This window comes from Triticum aestivum, chromosome 2D, assembly GCF_018294505.1.
Source record: "Triticum aestivum cultivar Chinese Spring chromosome 2D, IWGSC CS RefSeq v2.1, whole genome shotgun sequence".
Classification (NCBI taxonomy): Eukaryota; Viridiplantae; Streptophyta; class Magnoliopsida; order Poales; family Poaceae; genus Triticum; species Triticum aestivum.
Genome location: NC_057799.1, coordinates 495,010,798 through 495,026,066, shown reverse-complemented (window position 1 = coordinate 495,026,066; position 15,269 = coordinate 495,010,798).

Genomic DNA, 15,269 nt, shown 5'->3' with positions numbered 1-15,269 from the left:
GTCGTGCCTCGACACGTGGGAGATATAGCCGCATCGTGGGCGTTACACCAAAGCTGGATAACTCCAATGCCCACTCCACTATCCTGCCGGTAGCCTCAGGGTTTCAGAGTATCCGTTGCAAAGGAAAGCGGGTGACAATCGTGACCTCGTGGGCTTGGAAGTAGCGGCGCAGTTTCCTTGAGGCCATCACAAGGCCAAAAGTCAACTTTTGCATCCCAGAGTACCTGGATCTAGCCCCCTGCAACAGGGAGCTGATGAAGTACACTGGGCGCTGCACCACCTTCTTGTTTGTCGTAACCTTGGGGCTGCCTCCGCTACTTTGCTCCTCTCTGTCTTGATCTGCATCTAAGTTTGCCGGGGTGTGCTTACTTTCCTCCCCGGAGGGGACACTATCTGTGGCTGCCGCTTCTTCTACTTCCCGCTGTGCCACTAGGGCTGCACTAACCACTTGATTAGTTTTTTTGAACCATGAACAGTAGGAGAACCTCCTACTGTTCATGAATTAATATAATGAAGTAACACTTTACATAGGGTAGATTACATACCAGCCCCCCTTTGGGGAGATGGGGAATGGTCTAACTGCGGGAAGAAAGGATAAGAGGGATAAACTTTTTATTCTTTTCCTTAACCCTATAGGTAAGGAGGGAAAATCAAATTTGAGCCTATCTAGCCAAGAGCCTTTTGTTGGGACAATCCCTCGAAAATGTTTATTGTTGCGTTCCTTCCATATGCTCCACGCTGCTAACAAGAATAGCTCCATAAAGAGAGGTTTGTTCCAGTTTTCCTTGGCCCTAGTAATGTTTTGTAATCTCAATTCTCCCGGTGGCCAAGCAAGACCAAGACTGGACCAACATTTAGTACTAAAGTGACACTCAAAGAACAGATGCTCCAAAGTTTCTTCGATATGTAATCCATAGAGTATGCAGTCGTGGTCATCTCCTATATTGTAATGTCTTCGTTTAAGCATGGTTCTTGTGTTTAGGCGGTCTAAAAAGAGTAACCAACCGAAGACCTTGATTTTCATGGTGGACTTTGATTTCCAGATCCATCCAAAAGCTTCATGTGCAAGTACTTCTCTGAAATAGAATGTGTAGTATTTATGAGCCATGAAAGTATCCGAACCCCAAATATATGTCCAAATGTCAGTCTCATTGGAAATGACAACATCCACAGTGCCAAACTGCAGCTGGCGAACTTCTGCTTGTGCCTGTGCCGAGAGGGGAAGGTGAAACGCCTCCCGGAGTGACGCGATTGTCAAGAAATCCCGAACTGATAAATCCTCATTTATTGCATAAGAGAATGCACGTGGGTATTTCTCGGCAAGAATGGTGTCATTCCATAAGTCTTTCCAGAAGAGAACATTGGTCCCATTTGCAACTTGTACGGTCGAAATTCCTCTGTATGTTGGCATTAACTTCGCGACATCCCTCCACCAGAAAGATCTGCATGGATCAGAGGCACGTGGGATTTGGTTCGTGTAGTATGTTCCCCAGATGAGTTGATCCCAAGGCACATTCCAACCAATGTAGAATTTGTGCAAATATTTTAGTAGTAGCGCATCTCCTTGAATTCTGAGGTCAATCACTCCAAGCCCACCACTTTCCTTAGGCTGACAAACCATATCCCAAGAGGCCAGAGAATTGCACCTATCCCCTTGCTCAGTTTTCTTGGTCCACAAACATTTCCTTCGAATCTTATCCAGTAGTTCAATGATTTTGGTTGGTAGTTGAAGGGTGCAAAGTGCAAAAATGATAAGAAAGGTGATCACTGAGTTGAGCAAGGAAAGTTTTCCACCATAAGAAATCATGTTCAGTGTGGTCGTCAATCTTCTTTCCACCAAGCAAGCCAGCGGCATGAGTTCTTGAACTGTCGGCTGAGTAGTGCCAAGGGGAAGGCCCATGTAGGTAAAAGGTATCTTCCCTACCACACATCCAAAAATGGTAGCCAGCTCGTCAATCTTTTCAGTCTCACAATTGATGGGTATTAGCGTTGATTTGTGAGAGTTTATTTTCAACCCAATGGACGTGGCATAATCAGTCAGGATAGCCTTGATGACAGTTGCTTGTTGTGTGCATGCTGGTAGAATCAAGATTGTATCGTTGGCATATTGAATAACTGGGTACTCTTGTTGGTCCAGGGAAGGAAATGGCAGATGGATTAAATTACGTGCAAAGGCATCATTAATGGCTGCTTGAAGGAGATTGGCCGCCAACACGAAGATTAGGGGAGGGTCACCCTACCTGACACCACAATTGCAGTGAAATTGGCGGCCAGGAGTTCCATTGAGGAGAACCGAAGATTTACTTGATGAGAATATGCAACGAACCCAATTTAGCCATTTGTCATTGAAACCCATGTTTTTCATAATTTCGATCATGGCTTCGTGTTCAATGGTGTCAAAGGCTTTGGCAAAGTCAAGTTTGAGAAGCATGATTTCTCTTTTGGGTGATTGGCATTGATACATCTTCAAAATAATTTTATGTAGTCTGTTGGCCAAGATCTTCGTGATGACTTTGAGACAACAATTTAATAGCGTGATCGGCCTGTAGTCATTAATGGTTTCAGGAGAACTGATTTTTGGGATAAGGGTGATAAAGCCATCATTAATGCTTTCCAAACTGAGATCCCCATTGTGGAATCGATTGCACAAGTTATAAAAGTTTTCAAATGATTGGTCAACATATTTTTAGGAAAACTCTAGTGAATCCGTCCGGACAAGGGGCTCGGTCGGCTGGCATTTCTCTGACAACATTGTCAATTTCTCTGATAAAATTGTCAATCTCTTCATGGGAGAATGGAACAGTGAGCTCATCAAGCCCTTCACATTTTTAATGATTCTGGTGAGATCAAACTTCATATTGTGTGCTTGTGAAGACCCCATCCTTTCTTTGAATGTTTGGAATATGATGGATTCTTTACCCGCATGATCTTCAACAGTTGTGCCATCTCTACTGGTTAGGGGTGCAATATTATTTCTTCTGTATCTTTCTGATGCCATTGCCTGAAATTTTTTGGATGGCTCATCACCAAATTGGACTCATCTGATGGTACATCTCTTTTTCCAGTAGAGTTGTTGATATCTTAATAACCTCAGAATGTGAGCCTTGAGTATTCTTTGAAAATTGGTTTCAGGTATGGATAGTGCACGGTTGTTTTCTAATTCATCAATATCACAGAGGGCTTTGTTTGAATTCTCAGTTGCCATAGTTAACTTGGAGATAAGTTTGAGATCACAGCGTAAGGTTTTGAGTTTTCAGCAAAGAATTGTGGCTGTGTTTGTGGATTTTACTAGTTTGGCCCAAGATGTCTCAACTAAGTTCATGAAGCCCGGGTGTTGAACCCAAAAGGACTCAAAACGAAATAATTTGGATTTTGGAATGTTTGTTTCAATGGTGATAACACAGGCAATATGGTCCGAGATAGGTTTACCTAGAGGTTTGACCAAAGTTTTAGGATATGATAGGGTACAGTTTGTGCTTGTAAAAAACCAATCGAGTTGTTCAAGGAGAGGGTCTTGTTGCATGTTGCTCCAAGTGAAGGATCGGCCTTTGATGGGTAGTTCAATTATGCTTTGAGAGCGTATGAAATCATTAAATGTATTCATGTCAGTCATGCTTCCTCCTGGTTTGTTACGATTCTCTGGTGCACGAACGAAGTTGAAATCACCCACAAAAAGCCAATCTTTAGTCGAAGGAATGTCAAGAGCACATAACCATCGAATAAAGTGGTCTCTCTGTTCTCCTTGGCACGGCCCATATACATTAACCAATGTCCAATTTTGTGATGATTGAGTGGATCGAAAACGCGTGACAAGAGCATAATCTTCAGAGAATAGAACATTGGCAGAGAAAATAGAGTTGGTCCATATTGTAGCAATGCCACCAGAAGCTCCACGAGAGGGCACAAAAGCAAACTTATCAAACTAACGAGGACAACAGGATTTAATAAAGGGCAAATCAAAAGATGTTTTCTTAGTTTCTTGCAGACATACGACCGCACATCCACTAGAGGTAATAGCATTCAAGAGCGCTAGTTGTTTGTCCCCTGAGTTTAAACCGCGTACGTTCCAACATAAGACATTACAGTTCACCAAAATAGGCATTAAGAAAGTAAATAAAGTGAGTTAAAACAAAGGCCTAATTAGAGGCCGATGGTTCCTCCTCCTGTGGAGCCAGCAAAGATTCTTCAGAGAGTTCAACTGCTGGGATAGCACACTGAATAGTGCCTATCTGCTGGATCACCTGGACCGGCATCGGCGGTGGGATTTTCTCTTCTGACGCCTCTCTGATTCTGATTGCTATCGGTACAGTCTTGGGCTTGACCTTAGAGACTTTCATCTTGCTGTCAGACACCTGATGAACCTTGAATCCATCATATTTGTTGGATCGAGCGCTTCTACACAGAGCAATAGAGCATTCAAGCACAACTGCCTTCCCCTTGCGGGCCAGAGTTGAGGAAGTACCTATGTCAGAGTTTGTTGGGGCAGGAAAAGTAATCTGCTCAAGAGAGCTATGCATGAGAGAACCCTGACCGCACTGTAGCTCCTCAAGTTCACTATTGTCAGGCAAAGCAGAAGATGTTTTAGAACCCTGGGCAAGAACAATCTCATTTGTAGTAGGAGCCATCTGAAGATCAGGTAGTCCAAGCTCCCAATTGGAGGCCTCCTTGAACTCTTCAATGCTAACAGTAGAAGATCTAGACTGAGCTATGGTCTTAGAGGCAGAATCAACATTCAGCAAACCAGCATTTTCAGAGACAGTGATGTTGAAAGTTGCTGAATCCTATTTCAGGGGCCATATGAGGCTATGATGGGTCTGACAGCAGCTGTTAGATATGTGTTTAACCTGAGCATGTTGATACAATCTCTCAAAAGCATAGCAGGTATGAAGTTACCCAGGGAAGACACGCATGTCCAAGTGTAATCCCTCTGCGGAAAGAGTAAGAGAGATCTCAATAGTATTAGCTTGCAGAGGGGCAGATTCAGAGTTGCCAGGACTGACTAGTGCAAAGTTAGCAGTGTTGACCATTGCAGACCTAGCATTGCTGACTAAAGCAGAGCTGGTGGCCTCTTGGGGCCAGAACTGATTCATGAGTGCAACAGGCACAAGAACATAAGAGTCAGAAACAGTTGCACTGGAGTCTGAGCTAGTATTCATCGAAATTGAATCATTCCAAGAAGCAGCAGGACTGTCCTGAAGATTATTTGGGGGCACAATGCCATGATCCACCTGCAGACCTTCTCCAGCAAGCAATTGTTGAAAATTATACAAAACAAGGGGCTTTTGGGGAGGTGAAGGAGGCCACACCCCCATTCTGGATGGATTTCAACATCATTCCCTTGATCAACCACCACATTTTCATCATCCTCATTTGGATCAGCATTAGCAACCTCATTCTGTGCCATCCAATTATGAAGATGTTGCTGGTATAGTTGTTCAGCATTGAGACCTTCACCATGCAAAGGATGGGGTATACCATTGGTAGGCGGTGGATCTTCTCCAGCCGGAGGCACCTTAGGGAGATGTGCATTCCAATCATTACTATGCAGCGTGGTAACTGCAACAGTCCAACAATGACGCACCTCCTAATTGCCTCACCACCAAACTCTTAGGAACCAAACGCATATGAATCACTCTGACCTTAATAAGAACAAGCCTCATGTCCCCTCTAGGATTGTTCCAATCAACCAGAGCACCAAATTTATCAACAGATTTGTGGATGTAATGCCGAGCCTAATAATCATAAGGGAATCCAACATAAAGGAGCCAGACCTCTGGGCCAAAGGTGGTCAGGTGCATGTTCAAAGCAGCATCATGTGGAACAAAAGAGATAATGGTGTGCTCATCTACTTCGTTCTCATCAAGCTCAAAGGTGGTTCCTACCACAACATCTCTAACTATAGAATCCGCAAATCCAAAGAGACCAACACTGAGAGGATGATCTACCACTTCAGTAGGAAAGTACTGTGATTCATGGAGCAAACCTTCAATGATGTTGCGGAGATCAAACTTGTGGTGGAAGGGGATGAACCGATTCGCCTCTACAGTGGCCAGGAAGTCGTAGCGCAACGGAGGGATCAGGCTCACCACCATGTCATCACGCACCTTGCGGTCAGCCGGACCAAGCACGATGGTCATGCCCGGCGAGAGGTCCTCTTCGTCGAAGATGAGGGGTGCGCAGGACCACTTGAGCGGCCTCCGAGAATCTGCCGCTGGCTCCACGACATTGACTTCATGCACCCACTGTTTAAGTTGGCGGTGAGAGGAGTGAAGAGATGCACCCCCGTCAATGCACAGGGCGTCAGTGGCTTTCTGGCATTCCTGCTCAGAGGTTTCCGCTTCATCCCCTCCGTCACCGTCATTACTGCAATCCTCCTTCTCACGGCCTCTGGCGGGTTTTCCTTGATTCCGAGGAGCCTTGCCGAGGCGACTTCCTTCGCCGCCACGGCCCTTCCCGTCAGCGCCATTCTGACCTTTATCCTTATCACGCTTCTCATACTCAGCCCTCTGCCTCTTGACAAGCTGTTCAACCTGATGACACTCCTAGAGATCGTAGCCCTTGGTCCGATGGATCTTACAATACGGCCCATCACCTTTTCCAGCCTTCTCGGCAGCCGCAACATCCCGACAATCAGTGCACACGGCAACTTCCTTGCCAGGGGCTTCGGTCTTGGCCTTCATACCGGTACTAGGCGTACCCAATCCCTCAATGGTCTTTGTTGTGCTTCTTGTTCTTCTTCTTCTGACTGGTGGCCTCGTTTGTCGAATTTCGGGTTCCACAGACCCTTGAGAGGTTCAAACTCTGGGGTGCGTGCAAAGAACTCAACCTCCCGAGCCAGCCTACTCGCCAATCTCACGGCCTAGCTCGACGAACTCGAAGGAAAGGGGACACAGCAGTTTACCCAGGTTCGGGCCACCTTGTGGTGTAAAACCCTACTCCTGCTTTCTGGTGGATGTGCCTCGAGAGGCTGTGGATGAACTAGTACAGTGGGAGAACAACCTCGGGAGGCGGCGTGTTCTTGTGCTCCGGTGAGCTGGTGAGTGTGAGGATGAAATGGATCCGACCCGCCCCTCTCTACGGTGGTGGCTAAGCCCTATTTATAGCGGCCTTGGTCCTCTTACCAAATGAAGGCGGGAAGGGATCCACAACGGCCAAATTCGAAGGGAGACAACTAGTACAAGTTATCCTGACAAAAGTAGTCTTCGCCTGCAAAAGCATGTGGTCATGACGCCGTGGTGGGCTCGGCGATGACCTCCGTCCTGCCGTCCTGGCGGTCTTGGTCTTGTTGCACCGTAATGGAAACCTTTAGCTGATGCCTCGGGACTCTGCGCCTGCGCTTGCCTCTTTAGCACCAAAGAGGAAACTGCTGCACTGCGCCCGCTGGCTCCCGCCTAGCCTTGGTCGTCATGGCTCACGTCATCCGAAGCCTCGTGAGGTGAGGCTTGCATAGAAATCTCCGCTCCTCAGGAGCCAGCCTGAGGAGGCCGCTTCTCGTGGAGGTCTTGGTGTCATCTGCCTCACGAGGCTTGGCCCCTCGCGAGGGTCTTGAGTTGTTGATGCTGAAGCTGGGCCCTACTAGGGCGTCGATGAAGCCACGCTGTGGGCTGCAGGCAGGCAAGTGGGGGTACCCCCGTTCCCAGAACGCCGGTAGTAGCCCCCGGGCCCAAGGTGCGCTCGGACTTGGCTTCGAGCAAAGCCCAAGGGCAAGTGCGGAGCACCACGGGCCCTAACCGCCTGCGGCCTTGGTCGATGCGTGGTGATTGATGGGACGTGGGTGTCTCCGCTTCCCCACGCTGCCTCGGCAACCGTTCCGGGCTGACAAAAAGGCTGGTGCCTGGTGCTGAGCCTTCATTGACCTTCCTTCGTCTTGCTCTAGATCCCCTTCTCCCTCTGCTCAGAAACCTCCAGATCTACTGAATCTCTTCCCCAAGCTCACCACCGATGGCCTCCGACAAGGCGAAGTCATCAGCCCCTGCTGCGCACCCGGCCTCCTAGTGTGAGCATGCCTTGAGCGCGTCCACCATTGCCCAGGAAAAGCACCTCGCCATCGTGCTCCCGCTGACGGCGAGCATAAACAATGAGGGGGGAGAAACGACGCTCGGGGCAGGCTCTGCCAAGCCGGCGACCTTGGGGGAGACCTTTTACCCTTTCTTTCTGCACAGCCTCTTCGCGGGGCTCATCCCCCTTTCTCCAAATTCTTCCTCGCCATCCTCAACCATTACCAGATCCATGCCCTTCATCTCCATCCCAACTCTGTTCTCCTCCTATTGATCTTCGCCTTCTACTACGAGACGTTCTTGGGGGTGATGCCCTCCGTCGCGCTCTTCCGCCACATCTTCTACCTCCGAATGGGCGCCCCCCTATGCTCCGGATGCGCCAGCTTCGTTGCGGCCAATGGCAGTAACGCGATTTCGAGGACCAGGAAGAAGGTGGAGGGCTTTCAGCATAAGTGGATCTTCATGGATGCCCGGCGCTCCCATGCCCAGCCGGAGCTACCGACAGTGCTGCCGACGCCACAGGATCGATGGGCTCATGAGAAGCTCACTGACCCCCGGGCGTAGAAGTTGCCGGCGAAGATGAAGGCGGACCTGAAGGCGGAGTAGAAGGCGGAGGAGCTGACGGGGGCCATGATCGTCAAGGAGTTCCTGACCCATCCCTGGCCCCGCTCCAGGCGCACTCACGCCCCCTGTGGAGCTTCAAGGGTGCGGAAGACGACCTCCGGTTGCGCTTGGGCAACCTGTCCGATGAGAAGCTGAGCAAGTCCATGTCCGCCTTGCTCGAGAAAGACCAGGGCGGCCCCCCAGAAACCCATTTGCCGCTGTACTGCCATGTCTGTCTTCAATGAGCGGGGGCTCGTGCCGCCGAAACCTTCCCTGCCCCCTAGCTCCCCGGTGTCGGTGTCCTCTGGCAAGCCCGAGGGGGAGGAGAGGTCGGAGTCAGAGGCGACCTTAGAGGAGGTGGGAGAGACCTCTCCCCCGCGGCAGAGCGAGCTCCTCCGCGCCTTCTCTGATGACGATGACGCCGGCAAGCACCCAGTCAGGGAGTCGCCGCGCTCCACCGGTGTCACCACGAGGTCCGGCGGCACCCCCAAGAAGAGGCTGAGGCAGGGGGCCCCGAAGAGGGACAGGTCGGCATTGCTTCCTCAGGGCGGTGGCTCCACATCGGCGCCGGCCGCCACCGTTGCAGAGCCGGCCGCACGCTCGTCCGCCCCTAAGAGCGCGGCAACGCCCGTGCCATGGAAGCTTGTGGGCGTCGCGCTCCTGGGCAGGAAGAGGGACTACGTCGCCGAGGACCAGTGAGTGTACCTTCTTGCCTTTGCTCTTTGATCTTGACGCCGTGCTCAACATCTTCATCTTGATGCCAGGCTGACATCGGCGGCGAAGAGGAAGAAGGAGGATGCCGGAGCCGCCGAGGCCCAGCGGCCTGCCGTGGTCGCGACGACTCCAGCACAGAAGGACGGGGCTTCCCTGCGCACTCCTGTGGCAGGGCTGCCCTCCCAAGGCTCAGGGACCCAGCCTCAGGTGTAGCCTGCCCCTGCAGCCAAGCCGACTCCTGAGGCGCTCGCCCTCAGCACGCCTGCTGATGACCCGAGGGCTCCGGAGCCCCCAGACCTCCTTGCTACTGCAGCTTCGCCAGTCTTGGCACTGTCTCCTCCCCCAGCCATTACGCCGGCGAGCCGTGATTCTTCTACCGCGCCCGGTGCTCTGAAGGAGACCTTCTCCGTGCTGGACTAACTTCGGGATGATCTTCGGGGCCCCGACCAACGCAGGGCGTGTGGAGCTGGTCTCGGGGTGGCTCCAGGCCGACTCGTCCGTCAGGGCGGCCTAGGGCCAGGCCGAGGCGGCCGCAGAGGAGAGCTGGAATGTGGCTGGCCTAGCTGCAGCCGCTCGCGGCGTGGCGTTGAAGGATGCGAAGGCTGCTGAGGAGCGCTGCCGTGCGGTAGAGGCCGAGCTGAAGACCCTCCGTGATAAGCAGGCCGCCCGGGCCCGCCAGCTCGAGGAGCAAGAGGGGAAGCTGAAGACCCAGGAAGCCGCGATCCTGACCGTGACACCGAGCTGGAGCAGGCAGCCAAGGAGCAGGCCACGGAGCGCGACCGCTTGGAGAAGCTGAAGGAGGAGGTGGAGGCGGCCCAGGCATCCCACACCAAGCTCGTCTCCGAGGAGAAAGCTCGGCTAGAGGCCAGGGAGAAGTTCCTTGTCACAGCCAAGGAGGCGGCCACCGCGGGGCGTGCCACCTTCGACTTCCTCGAGCTGAGGTCCCGCAAGGCGCTGCAGGATCTCTATGGGAGCGGGTACGAGAAGCCGCAGGTGACTCCGGAGGAGGGCTCCGCCAGGCTGCTCCTCAAGCTCACCACAGCGCTCGAGGGCATCATCGTCGGAGTGGGCCCCATGGTGGAGGGAGAGGCCCACGCGCTTTCCACCTCGGTCGTGACACGCGTCTGCAGCCACCTTTATCTTCGGGACCCCAGCTTCGACTTCGGTGCCTTGCTTGAGCCCGTGGACCCTGAGCTCTACACCGCTGCTGCCGAGGCCGTGAAGGACCAGGTAGAGGCCGTGCTGCAGAAGTTCCTCGCCGTCGACCCGGTGACCACGGCTGATGGCAAGGACGGCGGCGACATCGTCGACGACGGGGCTCCCTAAGTGGGCGATGGTGGCATCCAAGGCTGAAGAAGAAGCTCGATGGCGGTGCTTCCCCCTGTTTAAGTCCTGCAACATGTTGTGCCTCGTGGAGGCGTAAGAACTTATGCTTAGTACTTTTAAGAGACAATAAGTTTGTAATAATTTGCTAGGGGTCCGCGATCTCCTTTTCGTTTGCTTTAGTGTTCTGCGTCGGCAAGGCCCGGCCCCGCACGTACCTCAACCGCAGTTGGGTCGTCCGAATGACCAGGACGAGACCAAGGGGTGAGGGGCTACATGACCATTTAGGCTCATGAGTCGCGATGCTCTGGGGTCCCCCTTGATGTACAAAAAGCCCTCGGGAAGGAGATGCGAGAGTAGGTCTTAGCATTCTGCGTCAGTAGGGCCCAGCCCTGCGCATACCACAGCCGCCGCAGGGTGGTCCGGATCACCAGGATGAGACCAAGGGGTGAGGGGCTATGTGACCAGTTAGGCTCCTGAGTCGCGATGCTCAGGAGTCCCCCTTGACGTGCGAACAAACCTCCATACCTTTCCTCGTCGGGCTGTCGCTCGGGAGAGGTGCGTGAAGACCAGGTCTGGGGGACCTGGCGAGGTGGCGTACGCCAAGCGTGACCTAAGCATAGCACCCGTGCCCAGCCCCCTCGCGCATCTCTCCTGAGGGGAAAGCGGTGCGGTGAGGCTGAGCACCGAGCCTGGTGGCTCGCCTAAGGTTAATGCAGCCGTGAGGCCACCCTCAGTTGTTTATCACCAGTGCTGAGCATGGTGCTTCCGCTCTTGCACGGGCATAGCCGCTCCTCGACCATGTCGACTGCCAGCACGGAGCATGGTGCTTCCACTGGTACGTGGGTGGGAGCTCCCTCTGAGGGGAGACTCTGGGGCGTGTACAGCCCCGCCCTGACACGTGGCTTGCACAGCAGGGCTAGAGGAGGTGTGTATGTGCACCCGTGAGCCAGCACGGGACTCATGAGGCCCTACCTCAAGGCAGGTTGCGCATGGATTTGATTTGGATCACTTGTGATAGTCCTGCGAGATGGTTAGGCAACCTGCGCCGAGTGAATCTCCTGAGGTTATCGCACAATAAGGCCAGACACCAACGACCCCAGGAGGTGACGTGAACGGGGCCGGCACGCCAGACAGAGCTCAGCCGTTGGGTTTATCGACGCTGCAGGGACGAACCCGAGCATAGACGCCGTGCCCAGTCTTCTCATGCGAAAGTCCTGAAGAAAGACAACCGGCGCGCGGCTCCCGTGGTGACGAGGCACCAGGTCACGCGCTCTTACTCGTGCGCTCGTGATTAGCTCATGCGAGAACAAGGCACCAAGGACCATGGGAGGTGACTGATTTCTACTGTGCAACTTTATTCTTGTAGACTCGTGTTGGGCCTCCAAGCGCAGAGTTTTATAGGACAGTAGCAATTTTCCCTCAAGTGGATGGCCTAAGGTTTATCAATCCGTGGGAGGTGTAGGATGAAGATGGTCTCTCTCAAACCACCACTACTGCTGGATACTGCTAACGCGACACTACGATCAGAGATTGTCGGGGTAAATGGCCACGGGTAGCCTAACCGGCTACCCCTGGCTCTTCAAGAAATTTATCAGGCCTTTGGGCCTTCAAGAACTCCAAGCATTTGGGCCGCCTTCCGTGGCCGGCTACCACTAAAGGCGACTCCCGGAAGGCGAACCAGCCTCACCGACTCCTCCCCAGGACGACCACGGGGTGGCCGACTCCCAGAAGCTGGCCAAGAAGGACGCCGACTCCTAGGAGACGGCCAAGACCACAACCACTCCTACATAACGGCGACCTGACGGGGTATGGCCACAGTGCGGCCCTCGACCCCCGAAGCCCGAGGCGGGCATGGCTACAGGAGGCCGTACGGGAGGGATGTCTCCCGTGCGGCTCGGCACTGTAGCCACGCTAGCTCCAACGTCATCCACGACCCACTCCTGTACGGCCCAAGGACTGCGGGCCCCTTCGGCCAGAGAGAGGCGTGAAGGCGGCCCGGCTCTTCCTAGTCGGCCAAGAGCATAGCCGGCCTCCAGAAGCCGGCCACTCCCTTCCTCGAAGCAGGAGCCCCATTAAGGAGACAAGACGAGGTGAGGCTACAGTGATAGCCACCGAGGCGGCCCACTGTAGCCACGCTCACCTCGACAAAGCCCTCATCATCAGAGGCGCGGCTACAGTAAGCAGCCGCCGACAAAACCCTAGGCGGTGGGGCCGGCCTGTCGACCAAGTAGCCGGCAGCCAGCGGGACCCACCAGCCGGCGGGACCCACCAGCCGGCGGAGAAGCCGGCGAGCGTAGACACTGACGGCTGGGACCAGATCCCAGTCGGATTACCATTGTACCCCCGGGGGGTAGGCCTATATAAACCTCCCGGAGCGCCCATGCAAAGGGTTCGCACCTCAGCAGAGTTCGCTTCTAAGCATAGCACACACACACCCACCATAGATAGAGAGAAGCAAGAGCTAGCCTTGTTCTTCTTCTCCCTTGAACCCAACAGCTCTAGGAGCGATTGTAGCTACCCTTTATCGATCTAGTGATCATGCGGAGACCCCGTAGAGCAGGACTAGGGGTGTTATCTCCTCGGAGAGCCCCGAACCTGGGTAAGATTCGCCGGCGTGCATGTCTTCGCCTCATCCCATTTCCGGGCACCGGCGACGTTTTATTGGCTCCCACAATGATAAGCCATCCCTTGGCATATGTCGCACCAACCACCCGACATTTGGCGCCCACCGTGGGGCTAGGTGCACCGTCGTCCGGAGACCTGTTCTGGACGGGAACCCTCTTCCTTCCCCGCGAGCGCAGCCAGCCTGCTGCGCCCGATGGCGCTTGCCCCGACGTGCTGCAAGGCGTCGACGACGCCTGCGCAGCGAGCCGCCTCGCCGATCTTCTTGGCGAGACTCGCATCTCCGACGAGCCTGCGTCCGACGCAGGCACCGACTACCCCGAGAGCCGCCTCGTCAGCCTCCTCGACCAACTTCACGTCTCCAGCGAGCCCGCTGCGGATATGGAGTCGGTCGGCTCCACCGACCCGATGATCATCGACTCCGACACCGCGTCGCTCGACGCCTACCCCTCCGACATGGTGGTCTTCTACGACCCCCTCCCTCGAGCTGACAGCGGCAGCAGCGCTGTCACCGAAGTGCTGGTCATCAGCCACGTCTCCAACTCGGGCGAGAACGCCCGCGACGCTCAACAAGCGGCGATGCACGACCTCTCCGTCCCCACCCCGGCCGACGCCGACGCCGAGACCCTGGAGGCACGCCGCCTTGTCCTCATCGCGGAGAGCAAGAAGATAGCCTCGATGAGACGCCTCACCGAGGCCCACCAGCGCGAAGTCGACCGCGCCGCCTTCGGGACGCCGGCGCCTAGCGGCCCGAGCCGAGCCGGCTTCGTCCAGAAGCGCGGCGCAGCCGTTGCCAGCATGCTGGGCGCAGATCGCCCCGTCTACGCCACCCCGCTCGAGAATCTGCGAGCCGCTCAGGCGGCTGCAGAAGAGCTCAATGGGCTGGGAGCCGATGAGCTCCCATACATGGCAAGACGGATCCAGCAGCTGATCGACGCGGCAGCAGAACGGCACGAAGCCGGCGCCCGAGCTGATAGCCATCCCCCGCGCCTGGAGCACGCAGCGATGTCCCGCTCGCCGACTGCGAGCGGTGCGCACCAGAAGAAAGACAAGGAGCCGGCTGCCAGCCGCAGCCGGACTCGCATTACCATCGAGCGCGACGCGGATGGCCGCCCTCGAGCTGTAGAGCACCAGGGAAACCTGCCTCCTCCCCCGCTTTGAAGAGAAAGACGCCTCACTCCACCGCCTGTCACCCATCCGACTCTTGGCGACCGACTCGGCCGACGAGAAGGAGTCGGCGAGAATGACGCCCGCCACAGGATCGACCGCCTGGCTCGATCCTTGGCGTTAGAAGAAGAAGACGATGTCGGCCCGCCATGCTTTGGCCCCCGCATCCGCGACGAGCCCTTCCCCAAAGGGTTCTCGCTCCCCAGAGACACGCCCAAGTACAATGGCTCGGTGAAGCCGGAAGATTGGCTCATCGACTACTCCACAGCCATCAGCATCGCCAACGGCAATCGGCGTGTCGCTGTGAAGTATGTCCCCCTGATGCTGCAAGGCACGGCGCGCACATGGCTCAACAGCCTCAAGCCCTACAGCGTCAACAGCTGGCTGGATTTCACCGAAGTTTTCGTCCGCAACTTCACCAGCACCAACAAACGGCCTCCCAAGCCTCGCCAGCTCTCCCTCTGTGTCCAAGGGCCCAACGAGTCGACCCGCGACTACCTCACGCGATGGGCCGAGCTCCGCAACTCCTGCGAGGGAGTGCACGAGGTCCAGGCCATCGAGTACTTCACTGCCGGGTGCCGAGAGGGCACCCTCCTCAAGCACCGACTCCTCTGCGACGAGCCAGCTACCCTTGATGAGTTACTGATCACCGCCGACAAGTATGCGTGGACGCCTCGGGGAAAGTAGTTGCTCCGGCTCCCAAGACGCCGGCTGGCGACCCTAACCGGCGCCCCTACCAGAACGACCCCAAGCGCAAGGGCCCCATGCCGCCTTCCTCCAGTCGGCAGGTGGCCACAATTGAAGACGAGCAGCCCGAGGAGCGGCCCGCTCCCAAGAAGA